The sequence below is a fragment of the Rhinolophus ferrumequinum genome, chromosome 10 (genome assembly GCF_004115265.2).
Source record: "Rhinolophus ferrumequinum isolate MPI-CBG mRhiFer1 chromosome 10, mRhiFer1_v1.p, whole genome shotgun sequence".
In the NCBI taxonomy this organism is placed as follows: domain Eukaryota; kingdom Metazoa; phylum Chordata; class Mammalia; order Chiroptera; family Rhinolophidae; genus Rhinolophus; species Rhinolophus ferrumequinum.
In genome coordinates this window covers 87281162-87303705 of record NC_046293.1, presented here as the reverse complement: position 1 = coordinate 87303705, position 22544 = coordinate 87281162, and the positions used below count along the sequence as shown (strand labels likewise).

Sequence of the window (22544 nt, the reverse complement as noted above, 5' to 3'; positions counted from 1 at the left end):
TACATTTTGGTTATTCATGTACCCATTCGATACTCAGTAATTACTGACTCTTCTCATGTGGTGCTCTTCCCAATGGAAGATAAAAGGACTAATCACAATGCCCAGTTAGGAACCCTGGGGGCTAATGGCCCTTTGTGAGCTCCTTGCTTTACTGATTCTGGGAGAAAGCCTGATGCATTATTGATGGTGGTGACCCCCTGATTGGGGTTTTAGCACCTCAAAAGAGAGCCCCCAGGAGTGAGAAAACAGTTTTAGCATTTTGGAGACTGTTTTTTGAAAGTTCTATTGCCTTGCTCACCGGGGAGAGAGAATGCTTATGAGTTGGGAAAAGTCCTACAACAGGACAGCGGGATTAGGGCTGAGCATTGCTCTAGGTGTTATGGGGAGAGCTGAGCTGACTTCTGACCTGGTGTGTGTTGGTGGTTCTGGCTAATGGATGCCTCTACTTAGGAAGTTCCTTTCAGCCAATGGGTCAGGGAATCGGGGAGGAAGAGGGCAAGAGGAGGCAGGACTCAGGCCTATGCTCTGAGAACGGTCTGCACCCATGTCTCTGAAGAGTGCAGGGTGTGTGTGGGGGGGCTAACGCACCATGGGGGCTCTGGAACCAGCTTGCCTGGTTTAAAAATCCAGCTCTGAATTTAGTAGATGTGTTGTTGTGTTAAATATAACTTAACCTCTCTGGGCCATGCAAGGTTGTTGTGAGGATTAAATGAATTAATTCAGGCGAAGGATTTAGGACATGGTGAGTGCTCAGTAGTGTTTGATTCTTATTCTTCTAGCTTTTGGGAGTCTTGCCGAAAAGTAGCAGACTGGATGAACTCTCCCACTTCCTTGCTTCTCTGCTGAAATAATCCATAAACCGTAGTCCACACATTTTCCCTTCCTCAGCAAACACTGATTTCAGTCCCTAAGTGAGCTCAGGAGAATGAAGACGATACCCATACTTTTTTTCCTGGGAAATCTGGCTTTTCAGAGAGCCCAAAATTGGCTTTTGGCTGTCAACAGGGTGAAACACAACACTCCCGTCTCCAATTCAGGAGTGGGTTTCATTTCCTCCTCTTTGCTAACTGTACTGTGAAATGATTGCCACATACCAGTGTGGAACATGCAAAAATTTGTAGAAACAGTACTGATACCTTGGAGTCTACTGTGCCAACAGGAAAAAAATGGGCAGCACGACAATGTGTGAAGTGCCAAGGTAACTGGAAGCGGGATGGCGTTGTATGAAAAGCAGGCATTGTTCTGTTGTGAACTGACTAGTGGAAGGACAGAGAGAGCGCAGGCGAGAAGAGACCCCCCAAAAGGTCACTCCATACATGCTTCTGCTGCAGAGCACACTTACTCAACCCAGGATGCACGGCTGGCCGCTTGGTAAAAAGCTTGGGAGAAGGCGATCTGCCCAGATTCCTTGTGCGTCTCAGTAATCAGGAAATTCTTCCTTAAGTCAGAGGTCAGTCTCTTCTTTTACAATCCGAGTCACCTTTGTGTATGTTATTCTAAACGGAGATGAAACCTGGCCAGTTGCCTTTGTGTTCGGGCCTGTATGAGGGCTGTTACCCTCTGGACTAGTTTTTGTTCCAAGTGATTCCAAGGCCTTTCTGTGGTATTCTGGTCCTAGCCTTCCAATGGGAATAGCCAGGAGAGGAGTATTAGAGAAGCTTGGCCTCTCCAATGTTAGCCAGCCCATGGAGCATTTCAAACATCAAATGGCTTTTCTGTGTCACTTGTTATTCGAATTCCTTCAAGCATCATAGCTTTCCCCAGATTTGTAATGGGTGACCTGTAAGTAAAGATGTCTTTTTAAGTGTAATTTGATAAAAGCAAACAGCTTGGTGTGCACATTTTCATAAAGTCATGGAATCTTAGAGCTGCATGGAAACTCAAATCATTTTTCAACTAAGATATCGTAAAACTTGCCCAATATCACAGAGCTTTTCAGCCTCGAGGCCTTGTTTACTCCTAGGTCAATGCCAGTTCTACCTCCTTTAAATGTAGCACCTGTCTGATTCATTATTTTATTTTTTGTGCTAATTTTCTCGCGTATCCGGATATGTAATATCTAATGCCAGTGTTTCTCCGCATAGATCTAGGAATTGTGCATAACGAGCTCTCTCTCTTTTCCCTAAGAAACTTAAAATGCTTTGGTATATATCATCTTGTTCAATGCATGCCATCATATATTACACACATACACACGTTACATACTGCACACCATGCATAGACACAAAACACTATGAGTTACGGATTATCCCCACTGTACAGATGAAGAAACCAAAGCATAGAAAGTTAGTGTTAGTTGCTCAACATCCCACAGCTGGTAAGTGATGGAGCTGGGACTCAAAATCTGGTTTGCTAGCCACTAAAACCCATGCTTTCTCCAGACTACCAAGCTGGGAAGTCATCAGAAGGACCAGAGTAGAAATGCAAAATATGGAGAAATTAATAGGAGACATGAGGAATGGTGGATTTGAAAGAAACCGAGAAGAGGACATCAGCTTTTTCCCCAGGTCTTCTTTTCCTGCCCCCACCACTACCCTGCCATCCTCACGGTCACTGTCCTCCATGCTAAGCCCCGTGGGTGACAGGTACCTGGTATAATTTGTGGCAAGGACAACCTTTATTCCATGCCACCTACTCATCTAAGATGTACCCATGTCTGTAGTCCTAGCTAGTGGACCAGGAGAAAACTCTTGTCTAACAAAGTGCACCTCGTTGGAAACTAGACCCAAGGCCATCCACAATAAGCCTGGACTCTCATCCAGCTTTTTTCTTAGGATGAAATGAATAGCAAGACAGGAACTTTGTTTTTTAAATTTATCTTTGTAGTCTTATCACCTGTAGTCTTTTTTCTAGGACTGCTGTAACAGAGTACCATAAGCTGGGTGGCTTAAAACAACAGAAATCTATTTTCTCACAATTTTAGAAGCCAGAAGTCTGAAATCCAGGTGTCAGCAGGGTTGGTTCCTTCTGGAAGTTTTTAGGAGGAATTTGCTCCTTGCCTCTTTCCTAGCTTCTAGTGTTTGCCAGCTGTGCTTGGTGCTCTTTGGCTTATGGACACATCACTCTAATCTCTGCCTCTGTCTTCACGTGGCCTTCTCCCCTGTGTGTGTGTCTTATCTCTTCTTCCTATAAAGACACAAGTCATGTTGGATTAGAGACCATCTTATCCAGTGTGACCTCATCTTAACTCGATTATATCTGCAAAGACCTTATTTCCAAATGAGGTCATATCTTTAGGTGACAGGGGTTAGGACTTCGACACATCTTTTTTGAGGACTTAATTCAACCCTCAACATCACTCAACACAGTGCCCACACATAGTAGGTCTGCGTAGAAAATGGCTGACAAATGACTGAATGAATGCATGGTATGCCTCAGAATAGTCAAAGTCCATGAAGGGGGTCTGTCCCCTTCCAGTCCCTTTCCTGCTGCTCCTCAGCTGCCGACCTTGCCCTCTGGCTTCCCAGCATCTTTGTCGGGCCTTCTGTCCTTGAGCAGTAGCAATAATTACACAAGAGCTCCCATGTTAGTGTGCTCAGTATGTGTGGGGCGCAGTGTTGAGTGCTTTGTAAGCATTGCCTTACTTAGCTTGTACAGCAAGATTACAGAACAACTCTGATTATTCCCATTTTGCAGTTGGAGAAATGGAAACCTGCAGTGCTTAATTATCTTGACCGAGATGATAGCACGAGTAAGTAGAGTTCGAGTGCTCTCAGAGTTAGAATGTGTTCTGCTGTAGACTCAGGCCTTACTCCCCACTTGTCTCCACATCCCCAACCTCCAACTGCTCACCGCCTTTGCCCCACCCCAGCTCCCACCCGCTGGGAGATTTGGGAAGGAACTCAGTAACTTCCATGCATTGGAAAGGGCCTATGGCTGATTGGAGCTTGACAGTCTGGACCAGTTTCCCGTGTTCCACCTCCTCAGCCTCCCAGGGGATTTGTTTTGTTGCTGCCAGAGAAATTATTTTAGAGGTAGAATTATGAGCCCATTACCAGCTCATTTGAAGGGCTATTCTGGAGGGCAGGAGGCACGAGAACTTTCTCAGCACCTTCCAGGATGGGCCACTAAACCCTGTGAGCCGCTGACTTCTCGGCCTGAGGCAGTTTTGTGTGGCGGTTAAATGCGCAGGCTCTGGGACAGTACGCCTGGCTTCAGATCTCAGCTCTGCTGCTTACTGGTCTGCACAAGTTACACAGTCACCATCCGTGCCTTGCTTTTGTCATCCAGGACATGGTAATAGCACTCTGTCCCACTGAGATACTGTGAGGATTAAACGAGTTATTTCACGTAAACCGCACATCTGGCATGAGGTAAATGCTCAAGGAAGATCAACTATTATTTATAATCTGGGCTTACCCAGTGGTGTCCCAAAGTGGGAGCAGATACTATATGACACTTACTGGTGACATTATCAAGTCAGTGCCAGCAGAGGCTGGAGCAGAACAGCCTCTTTGATCCAGGTCACTGAAGCATTGAATCATTGATTCAGCCATTCCCAGGTCAGCCAGCCAAGCCACGAAGACAGCTGAAGATGGGGCTCTCTAGTACGCCCTACCCGGGGGGTGGGGGCCCAGTCCCATGTGAAGTGACCCAGTCACAGGAGGGATAGGGTTCTCTGTGACCCACAGCCTGGCATACCTGTCTCCTAGCTCACATTCAGCTCTGGGATCTAGAACTCAGCATCTAGAGAATGAAACTGAAACCTCACTGAGTACCTGCCAACGTGAGAGAAATCGGGGAGCGCAGAGTACCAATCATGCTAGACTGCAGCCCTCCTGAGGGACAGGCCAATGTCTCAGGCTTCTCTGTGCTCCTCACAAGCCCTGCTGCTAGAAAAGGCGCAGTTCCTGTCTGTTCACCATTAGCCTGATGGGTGACCATTTCCCACGTTCCCACTGAGGGAAACTGAGACATGGGGGGAGGGGAGAGAGAGAACAAGGTATTGCCCAGGCTCGTGTGGCAAAACAGATGTTTAATGAGTGTGTTGAAGTCCCTGTGCCTTTGGCCGTAAATCCAGTAGCACATGTCCAGTGTGTGAGGCCTGACCTGAGTGGCACAGCTGAGAGCAAACTGGGCTCCTGCCACTATAAAGGGAACGGCGAGGCACACATCCATCAATTAGGGCCCCATTTGTAGCTCTATTGTGAGAGATAATCTCTTGTTAGCTGAAGGAAAGCAAAGTGGTGGCCTTTTAAGCCTGGGCCTGGCAGAAAATGAAAGACTGCAATTCCCACAGACAGTTAAACTCAAGGACTTCATCGCCCCTAACAAGCAGTTATGACAGCACTTCTCTCAGGAGCCTCAATGGCGAGGCCCACACCAATGATTACAGCCCCTCAGAGGTGTAGATAGGATCCCAATTAGGGAATGTTCTCTATTAACGTGCATTAGTTCAACTCTTGCCTCCAGGTATCTAGTAGGAAACTGCGGAGTACTTACTGAATGAATAAAGGAAGCAAGCCTGTATGTCAGACATATATTATACCAGCTGCCTTTTTTGTTACAGTCTTTTTCCTCACCCTAGACCTCTCTCCCGACTTGGAACCGCGTATCTGACTGCCTCCAGGACATCTGCACTCAGATGCCTCTTCAGGGGCCCCTCCGGAATGTCATCTCTTGCCACGAGTCTGTCTCTCCCCTACGCGCCTCACTTTGCTTAGCATTAAGCCACCAAAGTCACAAGCCCCAACTCTCCTCTCTCCTTTCCCACAGTGAGGCCTGATGATGCTACATCGCAAGGGTTTGTCCCCTTTGTCCTGAATCTATCGTCCTTTATCTGGTCCCACTGTGTTTTCCTAGTTCATGCCCTCCCGTCTCTTGCCTGGGTCTCTGTAGCAACCTCCGGGATGCTTTCCACACACCCTCCCTTTCCTTGCTTTGATCTATTCCCATAGCAGCATGAAGGCATGTTCTCCAGTGGAAATTTGATTATATTTCCCCTCCCCCTTAAAGCCCTCAGTGGCTTTTCCATTATCCTTGGGAGGAAGGCCCCCTTACCACACCCCTGAGCCCTGTTCCAACCTCATTTCTTGTAAGTCCTCCCTTTCTGCTCCAGCTATACTCATCTGCTTCCCTCCCTTCATCACCTGGGTACCTCCTACTCTTCCTTCAGGGCTCAGCTTAGATGTCACCTCTTCCAGGAAGGCTTCCCTGACACCAACCCCTTATCCCAGTCTGGCTTTGTTCTCCCTCATATGTGATCCTTTAGCACCTGTGCATCCTCCGTCATGGCACATACCACACTGTCCTTTGCTGATGTCCTTGTGTATAAGTCCACCATAAACTCTGTGAGAGCGGGGGCTCTGTGCAGTTCACGATTGACTCCCAGCACCTACCACAGTACCAGGCACCCATTAGAGGTTTAACACCATTTGTTCACTGAGTGACGTTGCATGTACCTTTCCGTATGGAAAAATGTTCTATGAACGCCACTGATCCCACTGTAAGAGGAAATGTGTGATCATAGCCGCCATCCTCCTGCTGATCTGAAGCAAGGCTGTAGTTAAGCTGCCCCAGTTAGATGCTCACAGCTGAGGGACAAAGCCAGGCTGCAGAGAGGGTTTATAGTCAGTGCAAACCTAGTAAGAGGAGATTTTTGGATAAACAACAGTGTAAGTTTATGGCCCTTTTGAACAGGCACAACAGAAATCTCACAAAGGGCTGGGCGTCAGGGCTTTGCCTGGGGCACGGGAATTCCCTGCACTTCTGCAGCGGCAAGAGGCAGCAGAAGACCACGGAGGCTCCCCTGAAAACCCTCGCCTGAGGCAAGGGAGTTCTGGGGTCCGGATCAGCCAATAGATTTTTTTCCCACTTGGTCTGAGGCATCATCATTGGCTGATCTAAGCGAGATGCATCTGGCTGACGTCCCCAGACAGGAAGCTGAGCGGCCTTGAGGCTCTGGCTCCAACGCACAGACTCTCAGGGCCCCCGGCTCCTGTGCTGGGGTGGGAGCTCAGCCCCCAGCTTTCCCCAGGCCGCCTTTATTCACGGTTATCTTCCGTCAGCACTGCCATTCACTCTTCTGTTTATAAGGTTAAAAATAAAATGTTTCATGTTCCAGGACGTGAAGAAAACCAAACCAATGGCTTGGGCCACCAGTGCTGCAGGGTGCTAGGGCTTTGTCCACAGGGCCAGAGCTGGTGGCCGTCCCTGGGGGGTTAATTGAAGAGCTGTCCAGCCTGTGCCCACCTCCCTTTCTTCTTCCAGCTCTGCTTTAGCTTTAGCAACCAGTATCCAGCTTGTCAGGTCCATGCCCCACCTCTGGAGGGTACGCCACGTGATCTGGTCACACAGCTGGCCTCTGTGCTGAGCCCCACAGAGGGACTGCCCCAGCTTTCCTCGATATTCACTCCAGCGCCTCACTCAGGCTCTCAGCTGATCCCAGGGAGCATAGAGAGAGCAGAGAACCCAAGGCAGAGCCCGTTTGCCCTCTGATTCGCAGTGACCTGTGTGAAAATGGATGAGGCGGTCCTAATCTATCTCACTTGACCGGGGTGCCTGAAATAAATGGAGTCTGGGTGTGAGGACATTTGCACCAGGAAGAGTACGTGCAGGTCTTAAACTTTGTTGTCAATCCCTTCCTCCCCTAAGTGCCGCCCAGTGTAACCGTGCGTACTCGCCCTCAGCGAGTTGTCAATAGAGTTGGAAACGAGCTGGTCGCCCTCCTCCACGCGGCTTTCCCTTCCAGACATGCCCACGTGTGTGCTGCTGAATGTGTACCACTGAAGATGTGAGAAGTTTTCCCTCCAGGTGGCAATGGCATAGAAGGTGCAGGTTTGGGGAAAAGCAAGAAGGAGCCATCAGTTTGGATTTTGGTTTGGTGGGGAGTTGACCACTCCTAGGCCTTGCCTGGAAAAAAGGACGGGAGGGTAGGCAAATATTTATCTGGGGAAGACAGAATCTTCCTCCAGAAACCTCTGCCTTCATTTCTGCTCTCCACCTGCTGGCTCAGTCTGCTCCTTTCTCTCCCACTTTCCCTGGCATGGACTTCTGTGCTTGTTTCTTTTTTCAGGTGGGAGAGACTGTGAAGGGCTTTGTATTCAGCTGCCAGGGGAGGCAGCCCCAGATTCTTGGCTCTGGGCTCTATGGGCCTGGATGTTGGAAAGAGTCCATTCCTTCAGTACCTGTTTGACCAGGTATTGATGCATAACCTTACTCAACTGTCACAGGTCTAGCCTGTTCCAAATGTATACAGGGGTGAAGCAAAAAGAAAGGGAAGATTGAGTTTCAAATGTGTTATAGCCGTGCTTCTTTGTCTTTCCTAGTATGGCTGCTGGGCCATTCTTTCTAAAGTGCCGGGACCTGGCTTATCTCCCAGGATACAGGCTCCAGCCAAGATGTTATATTCCTTTGGGTTCCATGCCTGGTGCAGCAGCCAAGCTCCATACTGGGGACGTGAGGGTGGGATGATTCCATGGCCATCCCTTCAGTTACCCTCCTCTGACATGCCCTTGCCACCAGTTTTGGAGACCCCTTTGTCACCCACTGCAGTGGATTTTCATCTCACCTGACCAGCCAAAGGTGTTAGTTACTGTCAGTCATTGCATTTTTCTTGATTATCTTCTCCTCTTTGGGATCTTAAGCCCTATGTTCTCTTGCCTTTCACATGTCTGATGACTGTTCTCTCTCAAGCTTTCATGTGGATCCTTCTTCCTTGCCCACGTCTTAATGATGCTGTCTCCAGCTTGCTGTTCCTGGATAATCTCATCCTCTTCCACAACTTGTGACAACCAGACCTGCACTTCTGGCTGGATTTCTCTTCCTCAGTGCTCTGCAGACACTTCACATTCAACATGACTGAAACCGAGTTCCCTTCCATTCTTCTGAACTTGCTCATCGGCTCCTCACCTTGTATGCCTGTCTCCATGAAGGGCACTGCCGTGCTCTCCTTCACGCTAGCCGGAAATCAGGACGCACATTTCAAGGCTCTCATTACTCTCACATCTCCTACTCCAATCCCAGGTCATTTATATCAAAATCCTGTGAATTCTACCTTCTTAACATCAGTTAATTCCATCTCCTCCTTTTCCCCACTGCCTTAGATCAGACCCTTATTATGTCTTGTGTGGGCCCCTGCAGCTGGCTTCCCAGCTTCTGCTCTTGCTCCTTGCCAATCCATTCTCTACGCCGCAGTATATTGCCTGGGCTACAGAGGCCTCAGTAGATGTTGGTTGAATGAATGAATGAATGATGAATGAGTTATGGGTAGTGATTGCTTGCTCAGAGGAACAATGCAGGGTAGTTATCTGGCAGCTGATTGTCATTGTGAGTTAACATCAGGGACCACCATTCTCCACCTCATTTGGCCTCAGTGGAGATGCTTGGGTATTACATACATTTAGGACAAAGTTCATGGGATTCAGGAGATCTGGGTGATATAGTCCAAGCTCTGCAACTTGCTTACTATGGGACAGATCTTTTATGAAGCTGTATTTGACACTGAGAGCACCACCACACCACGAATCAAGGAGTCTGAGATTCTCAGTTGCCCTGCACTTTCCATGCAGCTTTATCTTTCAGGAGAAAGGACAAAGATATGATAAAGAGTCAAGTGGCTGAATCCATAAGGAGGTGTCCTGGCAGCTCCCGATGTGACACATTGCTCAATCCCCAGCATCACCCGGTCCTCTCGGGATGGTCTAATGTGGCTTCCATGCCCTCTTTCTTCCTCTTTCCCCTGTGACAATGAGCTTGGTCTTGTGGATTCTAGGAGTCTCTCTGCAGAGCTCGGGCTCCTAAGCCAAATGCAGTTGTGTGCTGTTGAACAGCGGCTGCTCTTTATTGTCCCCTATGTCTTGGCTTGAGCAGCGGTTTTGTATTTAAGTTGAGTAGCTGGCTGAGGGGCCCCCAGTAAGTCCCTTAGGCTGCTTGGGCCTGGTTAATAACGTCTTATCTGATGACTCATTGAGGTCCTTCTCTGGTTTCTAGCTGTTAATTCTACTCTTCTCATTGCAGCTTTTAGTGACTAGAATGGATCATTGTGCTCTGTGTACATAATATCTTCTCTTTCCTAGTAAACTTGCCTCTTCCCTGTCACTTTCCCCATCAGTGCCAGGGAAATGCTGAGCTTCAGTCCCTTTCAACTGGAGATAAGAGCTAGTGCATGAGAAAAGAAGACATCAAAAATTACCAGTCTTGGGGAAATGTTTAATAGCAATGATTTTAATTCAGTTTGTTGCCTCAGCAGATCCATTCCCTATAGTGTATTATTTTACAGTACTTCATTCTGTCCAATTTTAGATAATGAATAATCACAATTATGTCGGATATTGCTCCAATGATTTCCTCCAAGGATCCTAGTGTGACTTAATACGTCTTGGAATTTTTTTCCAGGTCCCAAATCCTGAAGTCTAAGGAGGAGCTGGGTGGAGGAAGGGGGCAGAAGTGATCATGGCTGTCCTTTGCAGGAGGAAGCTCTGAGGAGAGGTACTTTGTCAAGGCCACAGCCAGGTCTCTCAGCCCTTACAGCCCCATGAGTCAGGTTGCTGGGTTTACTTTCTAGTCTCTGCTAAATTCATCTTGTTTTTTCTTTTCCCTGCAAGGTGGTCTCTTGTCTCCTACTGAAAGCCAACGAGTTCACTTTCCTCTAAGCTTGGTGCCCGCTTGGCTCAATGTCAGAACTCTGGCTGGGTCTGGAACCAGTGACCAGATTGGTGCTGGGGTGTGACTGGCTTTTCAGGCTGCAGGGTGTGGTTTGGAGAAGAGGGGCTCACCCAGACTCTTGGAGCCTTTCTGAATGCACCAGTTCTTTCACTGGAGATCACCAATACAAGTTGGATTAGGGGTGCCCCTAGGTGGGGTGTGGACCAAATGATGTCTGGAGGTCCTTTTCTAAATGTGCTGGTATTTGACATGATAGGATTAGAAGATAACAGTGTGAGACCTTGGCCACCTCTTGGAGGAGGTGCCTGTCCTCCACCTGCCACAGTCCCCCTGCTACCCACAGTGGGGTCATCGCCTACACACACTCTGCTAGTTCACATCACCAGCTTGGTCGCCTTACACATGCCTGTTTGACCCAGAGTATCGAGTCCAGTCCCTTCTCTTTCTGAAGTGGGAAGCTAAACCAGAGAGAATAAAGTTGACTCAAGGATGCACAATGAGGCAGTGGCAAAGCTGGGACCAGAAGTACGAGCTCCAGGATTCAGGTGGGGGCCTTCTCTCATCACGTGGTCCTGGTGCCGAGGCTGAGGACCCCTGAGCCTTCAGAAACTGCCCAATCAGACACTCTTCAAGACCTTTTTATAAGCCTGGATAAAGGAAGGCCCTCACCAGTTTGCTGGAGACGAGGGGGTGATTCAGGAGAGAGATAAATAGTTGTGTCCAGTTGGGAAAATGGTGAGGTACCTAAGAGAAAGTCCAGAATGCTACACCGTGGGGCCTAAAAGGGATGCCTTTGATTGGGAAATGGACAGGGGCCGTCAGTACTGGCCATCCGCACCTCCAGATCTTGACCTTGGAGCAGCACTCATGAATTTGTGTTACAACATGGGAGGCAGCTTCCTCCCATATTGACTCCATGTTCTTCCAATTTCTAACTCTGTGCTCTTAACCAGCTACTTATATTTTCTGAGCCTCATTTTCCTTATATATAAAATGGGAATCACATATTTTTTCTTCAAAAGATTGGTATGAAGATCAAATGAAATAATAGTGAAAATGCACTTAGCATAAGGCCTGGTCAACAAATGGCTGCTGTTACACTCGCGGTTGTGAGTGCTGATTAGGACGGCTGGGTGTGCACCTGTCTTGGAGCAAATCAAACAAGCAGACCTGGTTTGCATGTCAAAGTCAGGCCTAAGCTAGGAGCTGAGATGGCATGCGGGTCCCAGTCCTCTGGGATGATGCTGGGGGAACGGACTCTGAAGAGCCCTTCCAACCGCTCGGCAATCCTGCGTAGGGCCAGCTCTGGCAGCATGGGAGCCCTGAGTCCTGTCATTCGCTGCCATCACGGCCCCGAAGGGAACCACTTAAACTCCTTCAGTCTCAGTCTCCTCTTCAGGGCTTTTTGCCCATCTGTCTATCCACTCAACCAGTCATCCCTTCACTAACCATTTAGAGAATGTACGATGTGGCAACCCCATGCGTTATGATAAGCCCTGGGGATGCACCCGAGAAAGAAACAGTCTTTGTATTTGAGGAGCTTGTGCTTTGGTAGGGGAGTCGGAGAGGATCCCAGCAGATACGTGGTATGATGAAGAGGATCCTCCGGAGAGGTGCCAAGGAAGCACCTATAGAAGTGAGCTGTGGAGGAGAAAAGATGAGACTCGTAATTTAAAATAAGACCATTTACTAAGAACCGTAATGCAGGAAGAAGAGAGGCGAAGGCAGGCACCCTGAGGCCTGCATGCTTGAATCCCCTCAGTTCCTTAACATTTCTTAGCACATCAAAACCACAGGCTCTTTTATACAGAGATGAAACCTAAGACCTCCTCTGAGAATTGTGTGGTGGCTGCATAGGAGAGGTAATTTCATGACATTCAGGTGGGAAGGGACAGTGACACTCATTGCAGGGAAACCCCATGATACCTAGTAAGAGACCTAGGGACCCTCTGATTAGCAACTTCAAAAGGCTGTTCTTACAGAACAGCCTGACGAAGCACTGAGGACCCGTCATTCTGTTGCGATCTGTCTTTCTCCGAGGGGCAGATTCCATGCTCTGTGACTGATCTCTCCACCAGGGCATTTCACTTGGCGGGGGAAGGTGATCAAAGTGGAATTGCTGTAAAGAATGACTTCTGCAGCTCCTTGAAGACTTAACCGGAGTTGTCCACGTGTGGGCTTGGGCAGGTAGGTGGCAATAGAGATGGAGGAAGTGGCGATCCTAAGTAGAGGACCAGCAGGGACTGAGGCCAGGAGACACAGGCCCAGTGCAGTAAGGGGACACAGAGGACAGTAGGGCTGGAGCAGCATTTGGAGAGGGAACCTGAGGAGTAGTCAGGGGTCAGATCATGGTGGGGAGTGGGCATGGTAGGCTTTGCGAATGAATTTGGACCTAATCTGTAAGGACTCTGGTAGCTCCAGCTTACACTTCGGCCTGATGGCCAAAGCTAACCCAGATTTCCTGGGTTCTGGAGTGCTCAGCCTCCTTCTGAGAGAAAGCAGGGCAGGGCAGGGCAGGCCATTTATGTGGGGGAGCATCTTAGAGCCAGCACAGAGGGGCCCAGAGTTAGGGGAGAGGTAGGGAAACGCCCTTGGGGCTCTCTGGGATGGAGGTGCCTGGTGTGAGACTGAGAGTGCGCCTCCAGGATTGACTGCCAGCTGCTCTCTCACTGTGCTTTGCAGCCCTGTTCTTTGCGTAGTCCCCCTCATTCATTCATTCATTTGCTCATTTATTCATGCCTTCAACAAATAGTTATTGAACACCCACTCAGAATCAGGCATTGTGCTGTAAGCCGGGATTATAGCAGAGCCTGATGTTGCCTACATTTATAGAGTTTTCATTTTATAGGGAAGACAGAAAGAAATGAATGAACTGAGATCAGGTACCGATAAGAATTCTGAAGAAGAATAAAACAGGTAAGGAGATAGAATATGATAGAGGAGATAGGGTAGTCTGGAGCTGCCACTCTGCCAAGGTGACTTTTGAATAAAGACCTGATAGAGGTGAAAGAGTAAACCATTTAAATATGTGGGGAAACGGCTGGTGCAAAGTCCCTAGGTGGGAACAAATTTTGGGGTGTCCAAGGAGCAGAATGAAGACCAGGGTGACAGAGACTGAACAGCAGGAGGGGGTTGAGAGAAGGCAGGGCCTTATAGGCTTATAGAGGGGGCAGGAGCTCAGGAATACAAGTTTAGAACCCCAGAACTCCGAGGGGCAGCAGTTGGATCTGACATTCCTACTCCTCTCTTTAGCACAAGGCCTTCCTGGGCTTCTAGTTCAGAGCTTTCCCAGGCTCCCAGGCCCACAGGAATTCCCTGGGAAAACAGCCTCTTGGATTTGCCTTCTCCCTCTTTCCCATCATTATTGAAATGAAAGGAGTACCTTCCTCCTCCCTTCAGGAGTGAAGGCACCTTACGAGTTAGTTCACAATAAGGTGTAAATTTGACAAGCAAAGGCTTCATGTGTTGTGTTTAGCCCCCTCGCCCCAGTCTTGGGAATTTTGGAAGTGATAGGAGAGATAGAATGGGAAATGCTGCATCTAGATTTCTTAGGCTTTAAGTCCTCGGATGGCTCGTTTTAGTGGTTTTCAAATCACCAAATTAATCAGATTTGTCTATCTCTCCTTGCGGTTCTATCCATTTTTTGCCTCCAGTTTTTTTCCTTGTGGCCAAATAAGCATAACTTAAAATTTACCATCTTAACCATTTTTAAGTGTACAGCTCAGTGGTATTAAATACATTCACTTTGTTGCACAGCCATCACCACCATCCATGTCCAGAACTCTTTTCATCTTGCAAAACTGAAGTTCTATACCCATTTAACACCAACTCCCCATTCTCCCTTCCCTGAGCCCCTAAAAACCACCATTCTTTCTGGTTCTATGGATATGACGACTCCAAATACCTCATGTAGGTGGAATCCTACAGTACTTGTCCTTTTGTGACTGGTGTATTTCACTTAGTGTAACGTCCTCAGTGTTCATCCGCGTTGTAGCAGGTGTCAGAATTTCCCTCCTTTTTAAAGGTTGAATAATATTCTGTTTTATATATCTATACCTATATATCTCTATCTATCACATTTTGCTTATCCATTCATCCATTGGTAAACAATTGGGTTTCTTCCATGTTTTGGCTAATACATGGTTAGTGAATAATACTGCTATGAAAATGGGTCTACAGATATCTCTTCGAGACCCTGCTTTCAATTCTCTTGAGTACATACCTAGAAGTGGAATTGATGGATCGTACGGTAATTCTATTTTTAATTTTTTGAGGAAGCATTGTTTTCCATAGTAGTTGTATTATTTTCCATTTCCATCAACAGTGCATAGGGTTCCAATTTCTCCAACATCCTTGCCAAGACCTATTTTCTCTTTTTTTATTTTTAATACTAGCCATCCTAAAGGGTGTGAGGTGGTATCTATCTCCTTATAGTTTCAATTTGCATTTCCCTAAAAATTGGTTTTATCAGTTTTTGCTTCATGTTTTGCATGTTTTTAATTGGATCAATAAACATTTGGAATTATGTCCTCTTGATAATGTGACTCCTTTATCATTATGAAAAGTTCTTTTTCCTGATACTATTTGCTCTAAAATCTACTTTGTCTGACATTAATATAGCTATATTTAGAGTTATATTTTATAGCTTTTTCATTAGAGTTAACATGGCATTTAAAAAATCCTTTTACTTTTAACCTTTTTTTTTAACTTAGAGTAAGTTTCAAACAAGATGGCATATGTTTGTCTTTAAAATCTAATATGACAACCTCTTTTTAATTGAGGTGTTTAGATCATTTATATGTAACGTAATGAAATATAAATATTGGATCGGTGCTGTTTGGTTTAAAGCTACCATCTTTCTATTTCTTTCTATATCAGTTATCGGTTCTTTGTTACCCTTACACTTTTTTAAGCCCTCTGGGTGGGGGACAATACCTGAGTGTTTCTTATGATTCTATTTCATTTCCCTTGCTGACTTATTAGCTATAACTTTACGTGCTTTTATAAAGTGGCTTCTTTAGAGTTTGTAGAATATATATTGAACTTATCACAATCTACCTTCAAGTAATATGACAGCACCTGACATACATTATAAAAATCTTTTGACAAATATACTTCAATTTCTCCCCCTTTGGCCTTTGTACTTATTGCTATTATATATTTTATTCCTACATATGTTATAAACCCACAAGACATTGTTATAAAATTTCTATTTATACAGTTAATGGTCATTTAAACAATAAGAAAGGCATTTTTTATATTTATATATTTTTTATATTTACCCACGTAGTTACCATTTCCAGAGCACTCCATTCTTGGCATGGATCCAGATTTCTATCTAGTATCATTTTTCTTCTGCCCATAGGATGTCCTTTAGCATTTTTATAGCGTAGGCCTGTAGATAATGAAAACTTTCAGCTTTGGTATGCCTCAAAAAATGCTTTGCCTTAGTTTTGGAAAGAGATTTACACTGTGTGTAGAATTCTAAATTGACAGCTTTTCTTTTTTCCTTTCAGTACTTTAAAGGTATTGCTACCCTTTCTTCTGGTCTATATTGTTTCTTATATGAAGTTGGCTGTCATTCTTGTATTAGTTTCTTTGTAGGTAACATGTCTTTGTCCCACTTCTGGATGCTTTTAAGATTTTCTATTTATCGGTGGTTTTAAGCAATTTGATTACGATATAACTTGGTGTACGTTCTTTCCTCTCTTGTTTCTTTTCTTCAGGGTTTCTTGAGCTTTTTGGATCTGTAAGTTTATGGTTTTTATCCATTTGTAAAATTTCAGCCATCGTTCCAATATTTCTTTAGATATTTTTCTGTTTCCCCTTTCTTTGAGTACTACAATTACGTGAGTACCAAGCCATTTGAAGTTGTTCCACAGCTCACTGGTGCTCTGGTTGGCTTTTTTTGGTCTTTTTTTCTCTTTATGTCTTATTTTGGATAGTTTGTATTGCCTTGTGTTAAGTTCACTAATCTTCTTTAATGTCTAATCTGCTGTTAACCTAATCAAGTGTATTTTACATAACATGTAGTTTTTATCTGTAGAAGTTCAGTTTGGGCCATTTTATATCTTCCATGTCTCTACTTAACATGGTTAATCTTTCCTCTAGTTTCTTAGACGTGTGAAATAAAATCACAGTAATAATTTTAATGACCTTATCGACTAATTCCATTATCTGTCTCCTTTCTGGATTGATGTAGAGTGGCTGTCACTTTCCCACTTCTTTGGCAAGCTTGATAATTGTTGACTAAATGCCAGACATTGTGGAATCCAGACCTTACTGGGTGCCGGATAGTTTTGGGTATTTTGTATTTGGGATGCAGTTGAATTACTTGGAGAGTTTAACCCTTTCAAGTCTTGTTTTCAAGCTTTATTTGGTAGAATCAGAGTAGACTTTAGTCTAGGGCTAATTTCCACCACTGGGGGGAAAGAAACCTCTTCTGAGTATTCATGAAATATGAGGTTTTCTACTCTGGCTTGGGGGCGCAAAAACCATTTCTGGCTCTCTGTGAGCACCATAGGTGAGTCCCTCTAGCTTTCCGGTAGCTGTTTTCCTGGCCTCAGGTAGTTTCTTCACAGGCATGATTTGGTCAGTCTCAGCTGAAGACTTGAGGGGCACTGTATCCAGATATCCTAAGGCCCGGCTCTGTGTAGTCTTCTACTCTCCAGTATTCCACCTTGCAAACTCTAGCTGCTTTGCTGTCCTGATTCCCGCCTCCATCTCTGCCACTGAGAGATTTTCCCAGCCCTGCCTTGGTTCCCGCTCCCTACAACATCGCTCAGATACTCACACCAGGCAATAAATCAGGCCATCGTGGCATTCATCTTGTTTGTTTGTCATCTCTCAGGGAAGCAGGTTTTCATTGCCTGATGTTCAGTGTCTTCAAAATTATTATTTCTTACATTTTGTTCAGTTTTTAAACTGATCTTTGGAATTCCCTGAGAGTGCTTTTAAAAATCCAGTTGCCTGGAATATGTCATTGGTTAATTTGAGGGCACCCTTGAAGTAGACCTGAATATTACCAGGTGGCTGACATTGTTCCCTTTCAAAGTAGAATGTCAATATTTTCAGTGAATACTTATATTGGAATATCTGATTAAAAGAGTCAGTCACTTCTGCTAAAAATCTCAGGTGGAAATATATTTATTTGCAGTAAATAGGTTTGCTAGAGCTAAAAGAAAAGTGTCCTGGGGAGCTCATGGAAATCAGACAAGAATCTAGATTAAGCTGGTGTGGGTATGGTCTTGGCCAACAACTTGTGATTTTCTTTCTGACTTATAACACCACTTTGTAGCTTGTTTTTCTCCAGCCATTGACTTAATGGACAAATCATGGGGCTAGAGACTCTGTGAGGGGTCAGCTCCTGGGTCCCAACCAGCTGTGCTGCATGGGTTGAATCAGTCAGTCGGCTTCTCTGAGCCATGGCATCATTATTTGCACGAGTTGGGTGTGAAGAGATGGCTGGAAAAATGTCTAATAAATACACTTGAATCTGTATTTGAAGCCACTTGTAGTCTATATGGAAGGGATTACGAGTGCTTAATAAATGCATTCTATATTTGCAAAATGTTTTCTTCTCCTGAAATCCCAGGACATAAGACAGTTCTTGGTAAAGACATTTGGAGTAGCATTGAACCCTCCAGAGAGTTGGATATTATTAGTATTCTGTTGATTCTTCTTCTCAGTTTTGTCTTTCTTCCTGCCACCTCCCCACCCTCTCAAGGGGAAGGAAAGGTCTCTGAATGCGTGGTGGAAGCAGCCTCCATCACTCCACTTTCATAATCTATTTATGAGGGGCAACGCTGACCAGGCTGAAGAATAAGGGTACCGTAATCAGCACATCGGGATTGAACCCCAGGTCTGGGCCAAGTATTAAGGGGGAAGCAATGACACCTACGGTCTGGAAACTGGCCTGAAAGAATTTGTTTCTAGGTTGTAGAAGCAACACCTACAATTAATTGTGACACAATTTGAATGAGAGCATTTGCTAACAACACAGAATATAACCAGCAGATGCCCTAGGAGTTCAGAATGGGAGCAAGAGGCTGGAGAAAAAGACTGGCTTTCCATGATGGCCATGGTCTTGCAGATAGCAATTACATAACACAGAGACAGCTCTGAGGAAGAGGAGCTCTAGAGAGCAGACAATGAGGAAGGTGAGGACAGGGTGAGGCAGTCAGCAGCATGGAGTGAGAGGTGCAGCCAAAGTCACTGTGTCTACTGCCATGAAGGGTCCAGAGAGCATCCAAAAACAGCATCAAGGCCCAGAGTCAGATTGCCAGAGACGCAAGTCTCATCCTGCTCTACCGCACTTTAAAATTTCCTCCAAATACACACTCAGCATCTTTCCATCATCACAGTAGGCTCATAAAAGAGGCAGGACACATAACTGTTGTCATTTGACAGAAGAGGAAACTGAGGGTAGGAAAGGTTACATGGCTTTTACATAGTGGTCTGAATAGAGGAAGAGAGAACCAAGACCAGAATCCACAGGTGCTCTACCTGTGCGAACGCTACCTGGCATTCTCTACCTCCACCGATGACCCGGGCCTAGGGGAGAGAGTCACGAGCCTCAGCTGAGCTCCCACAGGGATGATTTCACCCAAATGTGGGACTAGAGTTTAGTCCAACTGCAGGTGCAGTGCGGGTGTGAGGGGATTGGCCGTGTCTTTCTGCACATCTGTCTGTAAAGGAAAGCAGGGAGGGAAGCCAAGTACTCGGTGACCTCCTTCAAATTAAAGGAGAGAAAAAGGCTCCTGTTGCCTTGGGGAGGGAAGGGGGAGGGAAAAAAGGGGAAGTCTGCTTTTTAAGCCCATTAAGGAGAAAGAGCCACGAGCCAAGCATCTAATTAAACTGACATCTCTTGCAGCCAAAATATCTGAGGATATAAGAGAATTTAATATGTGGAGGCTTGGGAAAAAGTGACTAATAGCTGGAAAACAGCCCCAGTTTATTTAGAAAATAGGTCACGGCCAGCAAATCCAGTAGCTTCCCTCCTAGCAGCTCCTGATCCAGGAGACAGGGGGAGTGCCGCGTGGGTGCAACGCCATTTTGCTTTGCAGCAGGCAAGGCTGTTGTACCACTAAGAGACAGTCAGGGGCTGACAGGAGCACTGGGACACTGTGCCGAGGCCTGCCCTTCTGGCTGAGCGGCATAATGGCCCGAGGAACTGGCCCAAGGTCACCCAGCCTGAAGGTGGCAGAGGCCACACCCAATCCCGGCTCCTCTGCTGTGACAGCTAAGGCACTCTTTGTAATCTGTTGCTGCCTCTCTTCCAGGTGTCCTTGGCCTGGCTTGGACATTGGGAATTACAGTAGCACCAAGGCAGTGCCAGGCTGGCCTCTGAGGGCTGTTGCAGGGGTCAAAGAGCAGCCGAGAAGGCAGGTAGCTGTCCCCAGGCCTGCCTAGACCAGGGTTTCACAGGAAACACTGGGGAGCTGGTTCAACGTGCAGCGTGTTGGGTCTCACCCCACAGGCTCTGACTCCATTGGTCTGAGCTAGGGCCTGAGACCCACCCCAGGGTGACTGATGCAGGTTGTGGTAGAAAAACACTGTCCTAAATCAGAGCCTCCCAGACAGTTCCCATTAATTTCTAGAGATGTTTATAGATCTCCCAGGAGAAAAGGGTGCTATAACCATAAATTTGATAGCACTAGACACCCTAATTCCCTCTTGGAGAACCACAATTCATTTTAGCAAATGAAAGGCTTAAAAGGATTACAAATAACAAATCTCTTGACATTTTGCCGTATATATGTATTTCAAATCATTACATTGTGCACCTTAAACTTACACAATATTATATGTCAATTATACCCCAATAAAGCAAAAAAAAAAAAAGATATCTGTTTAGCTTATTTGCCCCAACTTACTTTACCACAGAATCCCTTTCCTAGGAGTACCTGTTCTGCGGAATACAATGTAGAAAAGGGCAACTCTAGCCCAGCGGTCCTCCACTTTGTGATGCATCAGCATCACTTGGAGGACTTATTGGAGTGGATTGCTGGGCCCTCCCACCCCCAGAGATTCTGATTCAGTCGTGCCTGGTAAGGCCTGAGAACTTATTTGCATTTCTTACAAGTTCCCATCTGATGCTGACACTGACCCCGGTGGTCTGGGGACTGCACTTTCAGAACCACTGCCCTGGATTCCTCTGCAAGCCCTGCTCAGCCAAGGGTCCCTGCAGACCTCCTGGCAGTGCGAGGATGGGGACTGAGCATGGCGAGTGGCAGGACCTGAGTGAAGAGGATTCCAGGAGCATCGCTTTGGAAGGGGCTTGAGTGTTAGGGTAACTAAAAGGCACGTGAGGATGGGCTCTGCTGAGAAGTCAGAGTTAGTCAGGGACACTGTGACACAGGAAGGTCCCAGTGGGTGACAGCAGCCCACACTGTGCATGCATCCATGTCTGGCCTTGCCCCAGGGCCATCGACACTCTCTACGCCTTTAACAAGCCAGCTCTCTAGTGAGGTGCATGTGGCAGCCTGCTGACAAGCCAACAAGCCCGGGGCCCTGGAGGCCATGGACCGGGAGACAACACCATCTTGCAGGACCAGCAGCATGGAGACCCTTCTCCCCGGCACCCGCACTCACTGACTTCTGACCCGCAGGCGAGAAGCAGTGAACCAGGGCTACTACTCTAGCACAGCACTTTCTTCTGGGGAGGGTGACTTCAGTACCGCTTTGCCTTTAGTCCAGACAATAGGAAACATGGGAGCAGGAGAGTAGATATGAGGGTGGAAGCAGGGCTGTCTTTGTCCAAAGCAGACAGGACAGCTCTCTATTTGTGGGCAGTAGGAGAGGTCCAGGCGCCCAGCAGACCCCTTGCTTGCCTCACTCTGCCTGACATTCCACCGCTGGAATGTCTCCTTTCGGATAAAGCTGTGGTCCGTAATGCAAGGCAGACGGTGCGTGAAGAGCTGACTATACGTGACGATCAACTACATGGACCACAGCTTAGATCACATCTGGTGAGTAAATATGAACAGGAGGAAAGGCAGTGATGTGTGTCTGGGGCTTGCCCTGTGGCCGGGCTAGATGTGACAATGGGACAGGTGAGAGGAAGGGGAAGGCAGCTGGGAAGAAAGATGCGGTGACACCTGGGCTGGGAGGCCCCTCTCCTCCCACGCCCTCCTCCGCTCCACCTTTGCTGCCCCCACCCGTGCAGTCCCTTTTCTGTCCCTCCATGGGGCCTCAGGCCAGGTAGGCTGCTGCTGAAGACAAACGACTCAGGTTAGGAGAAGTTCTCTTGACATTTGGAGAATAGGGCGGGATTTGGCTCCTCATGCGGAGCCTCTTGTTCTCAGGAAAATCATTTTCACAGCTTGAGCTGGTGCCAGTAAGAGCCCCATGGGCTTGCGTTAGCTTCAGCGGCCTGGTGCAGAAAGAGCTGCTTCTCTCTGCCCCGGCCAGTTCCCCCCTCGTGTCTCCTTCACCTCCACTCTTCTTTCTTAAAGGCTCTTTCTGCTCTCCCCACCTCTCCTTTCTTATTTTCTTGGAGATCCCAGTTCTAGATTAGCTTGTGTGACCCTAGACACATTCCTTTCCTTGGGTGGCCTCAGTTTCTCCTTCTACCAATTGGGGCTGTCTGTCTTCTCCCTTTTGTGCTTGGTCACCTGGGGGAGGTGCTGACATGTACCTACCTCCATCAAGGCCCTTTCCTCGGTTTAGCTATTGCCTGTTGACTCTCCTTCTTACCCCAGCCAGCTTCCTGCCCCAGCCAGCTTTGCTATCCATTTCTGAGCACATGGCCTGGCTCCCAGCAGTGGCTTAGTTAAGCTTGGTGGGACTGACCTTGAGCTAACTAGAGAATCCATGTCAAGAGCACGGCTTTGGTGTCAAGATACTGGTTTATATCCTGGCTCTGTTACTTGCCAGCTCTGGGTTCAAGCAATTGACTGAATTTTTTGAGCTTCAGTTTCCTCATCTGTAAATTTCAG

The 22544-nt window shown here is 46.8% G+C and overlaps 1 protein-coding gene across 5 annotated transcripts in view; it reads left to right on the top strand.

Annotated features, from left to right (window-relative positions):
* PRMT8 (protein arginine methyltransferase 8) overlaps positions 1–22544 on the top strand; it is an 89169-nt gene that overhangs the window by 5344 nt on the left and 61281 nt on the right. The window contains exon 2 of one of the 5 annotated variants that reach the window (XM_033118481.1): positions 12684–12792. The exons of 3 other annotated variants lie outside the window; for them this stretch is intronic. The gene's annotated coding sequence lies outside the window, so the exon portion shown is untranslated. Of the gene's footprint in view, positions 1–12683; positions 12793–13500; positions 13522–22544 lie in introns of those variants that run through there. One more of the 5 variants, XM_033118483.1, reaches the window with a different exon arrangement.